This window comes from Balaenoptera ricei, chromosome 18 (assembly GCF_028023285.1).
Source record: "Balaenoptera ricei isolate mBalRic1 chromosome 18, mBalRic1.hap2, whole genome shotgun sequence".
In the NCBI taxonomy this organism is placed as follows: domain Eukaryota; kingdom Metazoa; phylum Chordata; class Mammalia; order Artiodactyla; family Balaenopteridae; genus Balaenoptera; species Balaenoptera ricei.
The window spans coordinates 42,883,838-42,895,013 of NC_082656.1; positions in this window are offsets into that span (position 1 = coordinate 42,883,838).

The following is an 11,176-nucleotide window of genomic DNA, read 5'->3' on the forward strand; positions in this document are numbered from 1 at the left end:
CTTCCAGCTTGTCTGTTAACCCATGGAGTGTGCGAGAGATAAAAATATAGATATTATATTAGGTCATTAAGTTTTTGGTAGGGAGGAAACTGAGAGAGCTACTCAGCTCCAAACATGGGCTATTTCTTATAGAAAATGAAAGATGACTCAGAGAGTGGAGCCGAGAGCCACAGAACTGGGGTGTGACCAATAGAGATTCCTTACCTTCTGAATAGTAAAATTTTTCTGTGTGCACCTTGCTAGATTTAGAGTTGGTATGGATCAGTGCCTGGTATAGTCTTCTATGCCCCCTTGCCCCTTTTGAGTGCAAGTGTCTACCATGGGTCTTCTGTTCCCTATGTTATCTCACCATTGTATGTTGGATATACATGTGGGGAGTGAGGAGACAGATAACTTCTCTTTAGATTACAGATCTTCCTCTGAAAGGAACCCCACATATGAAGCCTTATCTGCAACTGGGTCTGACTCAGATGAAGGGTTTTAAACCTAATGGCATAAGGAAAGGAAAATTTGGAGGTGAGTGTACTTGGCATATGTGAGTAGCGTGAATTATTAGGAATCAGTGGGAGGACCGTGGTGGCTAATTTCCAAAGATGGTCCCTCAATAAATTGTGTTTCCTGTACTAATGCCCTTATGTAGTTCTCTCCCACATTGAGAAAACCTGGCATCTCTTGTTTATCCATTCTTGAGGTACTAAGTCCAGCCACACAATTAGAGATGCGATGTTGAGAGGGAGAGTTGTGTAATTGTGTGGAGAAGAGCCTAACTCTGCCAGTTTTCCAGCCGACTCCAGTATCCCAGTATCACAGCCTAGCCACTGTTCCAGCTATACTCCACAGGCTTCCAAATGACTACAACCCCATCCAACAAGAGCTAAGCCCAGCCAAGCCACAGAATCAAGAGAGATGGTGAAAATTTTCTTGTTTTAAGTTGTGAAGTTTTGAGGTTTTCGTTTTATGGAAATACAAATACATAACTGAAAGTGTCTTACCTGCTTTGGAGATACCATTACCACCTGTGCCGAAATAATATGTCTAACAACTGCCTTTAAAAAAATGTTGTCATAATTTCCTTTTTAAAATTGAGATATAATTGACATATAATGATATTAGTTTCAGTTCACAACTTAACGATTCAATATTTGCATATATTTTGAAATGATCACCACAGAAAATCTAGTTAACATCATTTACCATTTACATTTTTTTCTTTTTTTCTTGCAAGGAGAACTTTAAGCTCTGTTCTCTAACAACTTTGAAATACACAAGAGTCACCATGTTGTACATTATATCCTCAGACCTTATTTATTTTATAACTGGAAGTTTGTACCATTTGACTACCTTCACCAATTTCACCACCCTACCACCCAGCCTCTGGCAACCAGCCAGCAGCTGCTTTTTGAGTTCCACTCTCTCTGGGTCTATCTGTGCCTAACTTACCTCAACATATATTTTAAAATTATGGAATAAGAAAAATTATTCTCTCCTGGCAGTTTTCTAAAACCAGGATCTTATAGAGTGAGTGGCACTCACTTTAGTTTTTTCCAAACTGACTCTGTTGGCTAAGTTTCTTTAAGAATTCTTAAAAGAATCACTCCTTTTTTAAATACACAGATTTTTAAATTTTAATTTTATTTCATTTTTTTGGCCACACCACGCAGCTTACAGGATCTTAGTTCCCTGACCAGAGACTGAACCCAGGCCACGGCAGTGAAAGTTCCAAGTCCTAACCACTGGACCACCAGGGAATTCCCAAGAATCACTCTTTTGATGAAGCTTAATCAGCCATCAGGATCAGGCCTGCAGTTTAACAAATTTACACTTACTGATTTGCAGCAGGTGACATATTTGAAGAGGAAATGTGGAATGCCACTCTGGAAGGGGAGGGAGGGAAGCTTCTTTTTAAAGGCCTGGTTATTGTTGGAGTGCTCTGAGGGAGGTATGAGTAAGGCAGGCTGTTTCTGAGGAGAGTGTAGGAGGAACAGATTAATTAGGGATTGGTGCTATCCTAAGGCAATGGCAGTTTAACAACTGGGTAGTCTCACTAATGCATGAAAATAGCCAAGTAGATTTGGGGCTTCATTGGTAAGAAAGCAGCAATCATTCAAAAAAAAAGGACCATTAAGTCATTTTACAATTGCTTCATGACTTTGGGAAAAACAATGTTCACTCTTAACTTTGAACATGGTTTTATCTGTTTGTCCTCCAAGCCTGATTAATGGCAGGACTGCTTTTTTTAGTCCAAGCTGATTTTTACTCTTCCTATCTTAGATAAGTCTGTACTACTTCACTTTTACATCTTGAAATTTTACATTTAAAAAAAAATGCTGAAAAAATGTTTTTAATGTAAAAGTAATTTTAAAATTCTACTTATTTATTCTCATAATACTTACGGAAATTAATAGAGAAAAGCACTGGTTACATATAACTGTTGTCTGATAAACCACACAAGTTATTTATTAAGTTATTTTATTTTTTAAATTGTATTTTATTTTCCAGTTTTATTGAGATATAATTGACATATAACATTATATTTGTTTCAGGTATACACAGTAGTTATTTGATATATGTATATATTGTGAAAAGATTAACATCCATCATCTCATACTTATAATTTTTTTTCTTGTGATGAAAACTTTCAAGATCTACTCTCTTAGCAACTTTCAAATATACATTATTGTTAACTACCTATTGTAGTTAACTAACTATTGTCACCATGCTGTACATTACATCCCTAGAACTTTAATTAATTTAACTTTAAATTCATAAACAATTCAACAAATATATTTTGAGCATCAACTAGGTTATGTCTAAAGGTTTTCAATTAACATAATGTTGACGACAGAAGTAAAATGTATATCTCTTTATTTCAGTCCAATTCTTTTCTCAATTAGCTAAACTGCTTACTCTAACTGTATGATTACTTAAAGTACAATAGGTCGAATTGTGCGTACCCATTTAGAAAATCCTTAAAACTCAAAAAAATTTGGTAGAATTACTTCCAAACATGCTTAGCAGATGTGATGTAAATATGGATGTAATCATTCTCAAGTACTAGAACCTTTTTCACAGTCTTTGACTACAAAGTAGAAAATTATCACACACCATCTGCCCTGTGCTATATCTATATGGCAGTTTCTCTAATGTAATTGTTCAGGGTCAATCTCTCTGTAAGATCTCTAATGTGAAAACTCTAATATAGGCTTAACATTACCATATAAAGGCAATTAGCATTGTTTATATCAGACAACTGAAAAATAAAGTTCTAAATTTCAAGCATGATTTCCAAAGTGCATTTATCATTAATATGAAAATAAATGTTTTACTAAAAATTTAAAATTTGGAGAACAATAGAGTTTTATTTAATCAGAATCAGTTTCTGAATGCACTATACTGATAGTTTTACTTTCTTCTACATCTTGGTTTCATATTTGAAACAAAATTTCACTTCTCTTCTCTCTCCAGAATATTTATTCTATAGTAAAATTGTGGTTAAGCAATCCTCCTATGTGTTTTGGAGATAAGCTTTATATGAAGGAACGTTTTATGCATCAAGCTTTACCAGATGTGTTTCATTTCTGATTTAGAATCTGTAAGTATATATTTTTTATTCAGGGATGATTTTAATTTAATATGACTGAAAATGTTTAAAGTTTAACTTTTTAAATTTTCCCTGAATTGTTGGCCACCTCTTTTATATTAAATCTGTGTCTCTGGTACAGTAGACAACTGTTAAATTCTATGGAATTATTGGCAATATAGTAGTTAACTCTAAATAAACAAGTTAGCAATCTGGCTAATATCATGATAAAATGACATATTTACTTAAATGTTCATTTTCAAGTAAATGATTTGTCATATTACAGAAACACCTAAATATTATGTTATTAAAATTAAAGCTTCAAAGAAAATGACTTAAATTGTTCTTTGAAAAAACAACAATAGTGGTAGGATAAGAATCAGACTTCTCATCAGCAACTGTGGATGTTAACAGATAATAAAATAATGCTTTAAATTTCTGATGGAAAGGATTTTTAAGCTAGTATTAATATTTAACTGCTTATCAACTTTGTTCATTCAAAAACTCACAAACTCCACTCCTTACAAATATTTTAGTAAGTTTCTAAGAACTTACTTTATCAAAATGAGATACAAAACCAAAGATGGAGAAGATATTGGATCCAAAATATGTAATATATCCCACATTGAAATAAAGATAGGAAGTCACATACTGACAGCTCTGCAGAAGAGCAGAACATTTATTTCAGATTGGACTAGGAAGGGACCCCAACAGATACATAGCTCTGATGGGAAAAGGGTTGATATGAAATATTATCCTTAGAATTCAGGACAGCTTCATAAGGTAACAAAGTAAAAAGGAAAGCAATCAAGGTTAAAGAATATAGATATTTCACCCAAAATTATTGAATTTTATAAAATCAGATCATCCAAGAGGTCAATCAAATTAAATAATTTAGGAATTTGTAAATTGTAGAAAAATCTCAATTAATAGTGTTTATAAAGACAATTTAGCATTAAGTTTGAAAGGAAGGGATTAATAGCTCTTTTCTCCAACCTCAAGGATGCTTGGGGACTTGACTTCTAATCCTCCTTTAAATCCTAACTCAAGGTATTTATACCAGTATCTCTGGAACTGCAAAGATTACTATGTATTAACCTAATGCCTGACCTCTTTGTCAACATTGCATTTTGCCTAATTTGTAACTAGTCAGTTACTGGTAATTGATGAGATATGACAGCACTGTATACTTTAGGGTCCTACTTGAAAAGGAAATTTAAAAAGCTGAAGAGACTTTATAGCTGATAGTTTTGCTGCATTAAGTTAGTCATCACTCACCTAGCCTTGCCCAAGTGACAACATGCATCCCAAATGCTGTGCAATTCAGGAATGTCAGCAGCTACTCCTGGAATCCCTAAGGCTTTTGCTCTGCTATTGCTGTACAGACAGTGTCAATCTTTGTCTGTTATACTTTCTTAAAGTCAAGTAAACTTTGTTGGAGGAAGCCTGATGTATTAGTTCTGTTTTTCAAGAAGTGGATGGCAACTCAAATTACATGTGCAAAAGACTTACTGGGTGAATGAAAAGGGAGAGCAATCTTGAGTAGGCAAGGAATGTTCAAACTTCAAACTGACTGCTATGAAAGAGGGAGGGAAGTAAAAGGGATTAGGTAGTAAGATTCTCAGACAGCAACACTGTTTCCTAAGAAAGCTTCAGCCAGGCTGATGGACGGGGTGTCCTAGAGCCAAAAATGCCTGTTAAAAGAGTTCTAGATCTTGTAAAGAAGGGCTGCATGGTACCACTGTAATCAAGCAGGACCTTATGGGGCCTTCCCAGAACAGGACCCCCCCGTTCCCCACCCAATATCCTCTGCCTGCCTTTGTCTATAGAAAAACTTTAGTCAAAGAATAAAAATTTAATCAGAGAAGTGAGAAAATGCAGAAAGAAAGGAAAAGAGTGAGGCAATACAAAATAATAATAGTTTAGCCATTAAACAAAGTCAAGAACTTTTAGTTCCTCCTCAAGGATTATAGATAATATTCTGAGCCATGTCCTTTGAGCTGTTTTGCAGATACTGAAACCCCCACCAGGTGGAAGAAGTTAACTGTCTGCTGCCCACAAGCATGTAAACCCCAGACTGGTTGGAACCAGAAGGTTGATGATGTTGACTCCTGATTACCTCACCACCAACCAATCAGAAGAATGTCCATGAGCTGATCACATACCCCACACCACCCCTCCCTTATCCTGTCTTTAAAAACCTTGCCCTGAAAGCTTTCAGGGTGGTTGGGTCTTCTAAACACTGAACTGAACTGCCTGAACTCCTTGCTTGGTGCCCTGCAACAAACACTGCACTTTCCTTCACCACAACCTGATGTCAGTAGATTGGCTTTATTGTGCACATGCAAGCAGACCCAAGCTTGGTTTGGTAATCCCACCACTTTGTTCAGTCATTGATTGGAAAATTTCCCTCAGGAATCATGGCCTTGGCACAAATATGGGGGTAGGATCCAGAAAAGCAGTATCTTGGCCATTGTTTCAATAGAAGATCTGAAAGTCTTATTTTAATGCTTACTTTAGTGGCCAGCACAGTCCACCACTTGTGACACATGGTTGCACTGAAGTTCACTACTGTTTCCATGAACAGCTCTTCCATGACATACTTGAGCCTCTCTTCCTGAGAAGAAACTTAGAAAAGCTATTAGTAAAACAAATTTTTTGTTGCATTTGGTGTCAGGCTCATAACTGGTACTCAGCCTCTTGCTCTATTATCCATCCTAAGTTCCCCTCACCTTCATCTATCTCCTTGCATGTCTTAATGTATTACCTGATGATGTGTCCCAAACCTAAATTCCTCTGGGATATTAGTCCTTGGAAATCACAACTTTTCCAGGTTGGGTTACCACAGATGATTCAGCAGTCATTGGGAAGAGAATACTAAGGAGGTGCCCAGTGGATAACTTGGGTTCCATTTATATATATATATATATATATATATATATTGCTATGACATTGTTAGGCAGAGGTGGTTCTTCTTCCAGCTTATTGTAGTCGATTACACTTACTGTAAGGATGCCTCTTCTACTAGACTGATGCTCCTGATGCATCAGGTGTCCAAAGTGTTCAGGTGGTAGGTATGGTCAATGGGAAGTTTGCTGTGTCCTGTGGCAAGAAGGAGCCACATTTGGGAAAGAACACCCAACCCTGCAAAGCCCACGGTTGCAAGAATGGGAAGCACTAAATACCCTTGTGCATCATTATGAATAATATAAGTGGGGCCATTTCTACTTCTACCACTTGGTTTCCACACCCATTTGGGGACACACAGCTATACAGAAGCTTCTGACTTAAAGCATATTCTGTATCCTGAAGGATGGCAATCTATTATTTCAAAGGATTGCCTCTAAGCTGGTGCTTAACCTTTGCCCTTAGAAGGCTATTCCAGCCTTCCATAAGACCAGTTGCTTCTAAGTAGTACACTGGTGGTACAAAAAGCAAATCTCTTGGTTATGGGCCCACACTCACACCAATGTTGCTATGAAGCAAGTCACCCAGTTGCATGCAATGTTGTCAGGTCTCCTGTGGTAAGCAGCAATTTAAAATGATCCCCAAGATTCCCATCCCCTGATTTGTACACATTGTATAATGTAGCATACATCATTCTCATCTTATGACTGCCTGTAGGCCCTCCTGAATTCATAACCTAATAGGTCTGGAAGAACACAGCTTATAATGGAAAGTTCCAGATACCTGTCACTTGTCGCTCCATGGTCATACATTCCACCTCTGCTAAGATTCAGTAACATGCCATGAGCTGTTTCTCAAAAGGCATATTAATCTTTTCTGGAGATTTTATGTTCTTTCTGGGGAAAGGGGATGGTTTCAGAGTTTCATCTGGCTTTCCCCACTATGAGAGCTCTGAATCCACAAGAATCAATGTATGGGTTACCCCAACTGGCAAGTATATACTCCCCTGTGTGTGGTAGGCCTTACCTAATCTGGTGAGCCTTTTTAAAAGAGGGTTTAGACATAAGGGTTGAAATAAATCAGATTTGAAGCTGCAGAAGATGCTCTTCTGTTGGCCTTGAAAAAGAAAATAGCATGGCATTAAGCTAGATGTGACAGGAAATAGCAGGCAGCCTGTAGGAGCTGAGAGCCTCCCCTTTTGACAGCCACAGGGACATCCATCCTACAGCTGCAAGGAATTAAATTCTGCTAACAACTACATAAGTTCGGAGAAGGCCCTGAGTTTCAGGAAGGAATACAACCAACACCTTAATTTTTAAGACCCTGAGCAGAGAATCCAGCTAACCTGTAACTGACCTTCTGATCTATAGAAACTGTGAGATAATAAACAGATGTTGTTTTAATACACTGTTTGTAATAATTTGCAATGAAGTAATATAAAACTTAATACAGATTCCCTGCCTATGGAATAGGTATCCTTAAGCCCTCATGCAGTATTGTTGGCCAAGGCTCCGCAGGCAGGAAAGCCAAGCCCATACCTGGAATACAGTTCAATACCTATGAGGATAAATTTCTGGCTCTTCTGGAAAAGTGAGGGCCCGATGTTGTCGATTTGCCACCAAGTAGCTTATAGTTGAGGAATGGTATCATATCATAGGCTCAGAATAGTTCCGTGTCTGGCAGGTTGGGCATTCCAAAGAGATGGCAGATAGACTGGTCCTAGTAAGTGCAAGTCCATGTTGTTGAGCCAATTAATAGCGTTCGCTTCTGCCACCCACTGCACTGACAGTAGGTGTTAAACAGGGTTTGATTGTTAAAGAAGACTCACAAGATTCAAGATGAAATACTTACAAATCTATAGTTTATTACAATTAAAAGATATAGTATGTTAGCAACAGCATTAAACTAAGTATATGCATTACTGCCAAAGGCTGTCTCATAGCCAGGGATCCAGAGACATCAGATGTAGGATCCTATTGAAACCCATCTCTAAGGGCCATGGATGGATGCAATTTTTTTCTTGGATCAAGAACCACCAATGTGTTCATGGAACACCTTGGAATTAGGGAAATCAAAATGGAATCTTGGTTGGAGATTTTTATTTTGTGCTGGCCATGTAACATATTTCTGCTACATAACCAGCTTTAACAGCAGAGTTCTCCAGGGTCTCAGAGAGACCAGGTGGGAATCACCAGTCTTATTGTTATCAATAAACAATGCTGATAAGCTAGAACAAATGAGCCGGAAACTCTTCAGATCCATGGTTATAAAGAACACTATTAATTAGAATGTTTCAAGCCTTGGCTAAGGGTCATTGCCGCACACAAACTTTAGCGAGACAATTCAAGCTAATTCCAAACCTGTAGTAATTAACCTTCACGACAGCCATTATTCCATTTGTGTGCCTATTAGGCCAGTCCCAAAATGGCATATGAAATTTGGCTAACTTCAAGTGACTGAGGCATTCTGTCTACTTGGTTATACAGTGTTGCTTTTATGGTGGTTGTTTTATGATGGACATCAGAATGTGATACAAATATCTTCACAGTTGATGTCCACTTCCACATGCCATGCATTCCTGTGCCACTTATGCTACCACACAAAGTAGGAGTCCTACTTCACTGTTAGCACTTCCACCCAATGGGAACATTTTCTTTCCACTGTCATCCATAGCTACGCTGAATGTGGCTGTAATGCTGATGCCACTCATTTTCAGTCTGAACTCACATACTAAGTCAACCCATTCATATATTAAGCCTGGGAATTATTCCTTCTGCTTCAGTTGAACCTACAGGAACACCCATATGAACAAAGATGAGCTGTGAAGGATTTATTTGTGTAACTTTAGTGGTGACATGAGGGTCCAGGCTACCCACTCATGCAAAGCTTATCTCTGCCTTTTGAGACTGTTCAAGTTCAATCCAGGATATAGCATTCTCAAATTATGACTGCTGATTGGACTTTTGAATTTTTAACTTGGTGAGTCTAGCAGAACATAGCTCATAATAAGAAGTTCCAGATGCACTGTCACTTGTTGCTCCATGGTCAGGTGTTCTGTCTCTACTAGGGTTCAGTGACATGCCAGGAGCTATTTCTCAAAAGTTATAAAAATCTCTGTTGCAAATGTTCTGTTCTTTTGTGGGGGAATAGGAAGTTTCAGAGTTTCATTTGGCTTTACCTGATATGATAGCTCTTACTCTACAAGCCAAGGAATCAATTTAGGGGTTACTTCAACTGGCAGGTGTAGCAGTACCAATTACATACTTGGCAACTAAGGAAATGGCTACTAGGTGGGGCTGTGGGCTCAGCAGGGCTAAAGCTAGCCTTAGCCAAGGCCTCATTTACTATCTGTTCTCCCTAAGTTCCCATTCTAACAAAGGAGCTATAATGACAGATTGTGTCTCTTGAGTGTTAGATCAACCAGATCTACCAGATCTTATGTAGAATAGTCCTCATAATATCTGGAAATGATGTTTTGCCTAGTATAGAATCCCCAGAGTAAATGGCTGTGGGTTTCTTTGATGAGACTGGGGAAAGCATTACAGTATAGAATTGCTGTGGTGTTAGGGTACTTCTTTTTAGGGAGATGACCAGTTCTTATGCCAATGAGTTCTGTATTCAAAACAAGCTCAGATGTGAGTTCTCAGTAAGGGACTGAATCTTCAGCTCTTGCTTTCTTATCTTTTATGGTTGGGTGTGTTATGTAGCACTCTTGTTGCTTCTGTCGATATTGTTTATAAGAACCATGCTCTATTTAACATCTTCCCAACATTTTGCCATTCAATCCCTGTCAGCACTGGTGGTGAGAGCTGAACACAAAGTGGGCACCGAATGTGAAGTTTATATATATATATATATATATATATATATATATATTCATATAAAAATAGATGGCTGGACCACAAAGAGCTACAAATTGATGGAGATGATTAAATATAACTCATAGATTTTGGGCTGAGATAAGTGTTGTTTTAAGACAAGACTTGAATTGAACCTGCAAAAGAGATGGTGAATTTCTTCTTTTGTGTGAAGAAGTATTCAGGGTTTGGTGCCCAGAGGGAATGACTGACAGTATTTGCGCTCCTTTTTCCAGAGAACACAATTACTGTCTCGAAGTGTCTTGTAAGGTAGACGTAGTTACTACCTCAGAGCCTTCCCTTACATCTCACAATGAAACCTTTCTTGCCTACAGATTATGAATAGCAGTGTCAAGTATTATTTCAGGGCCTGGATGTAAGGAGTGGTTGTTCTTTCTCTACATTTTCCTTCCACCTCCCCCAGCTGTGTGCAGACACAGACAATATGCTAGGACAGGTTTTCAAAGTGTGCAGCAGTATCAACAGCATTTGAGAACATTCTTGAAGCAAGTTTCCAGGCCTACTTCTGACTTTGTAAATAAGAAATACTTGGGTAGGTGTGAGGGGTAAAAGCAATCTTTGTTTTAACCTGCCCTCCAGGTAATCCTAGGGCAACAGTAAAATTTTATAATAGCCTTAGTGGAGCATACATGAAAAGGATGCAAGGAGACTAGATCCCTGAATCTCCAGGCATAGAATGAAGTCCTTGCTATCCAAAAGCACTTCTCTGAACTCTGAGTGAGAATAGATTCTCTTTGTAGATCTGCTATAAATTTAACTCTATTTTTTGCAATAGTTTAGCATTATCATAACTAATAAAATGCAAAATAAG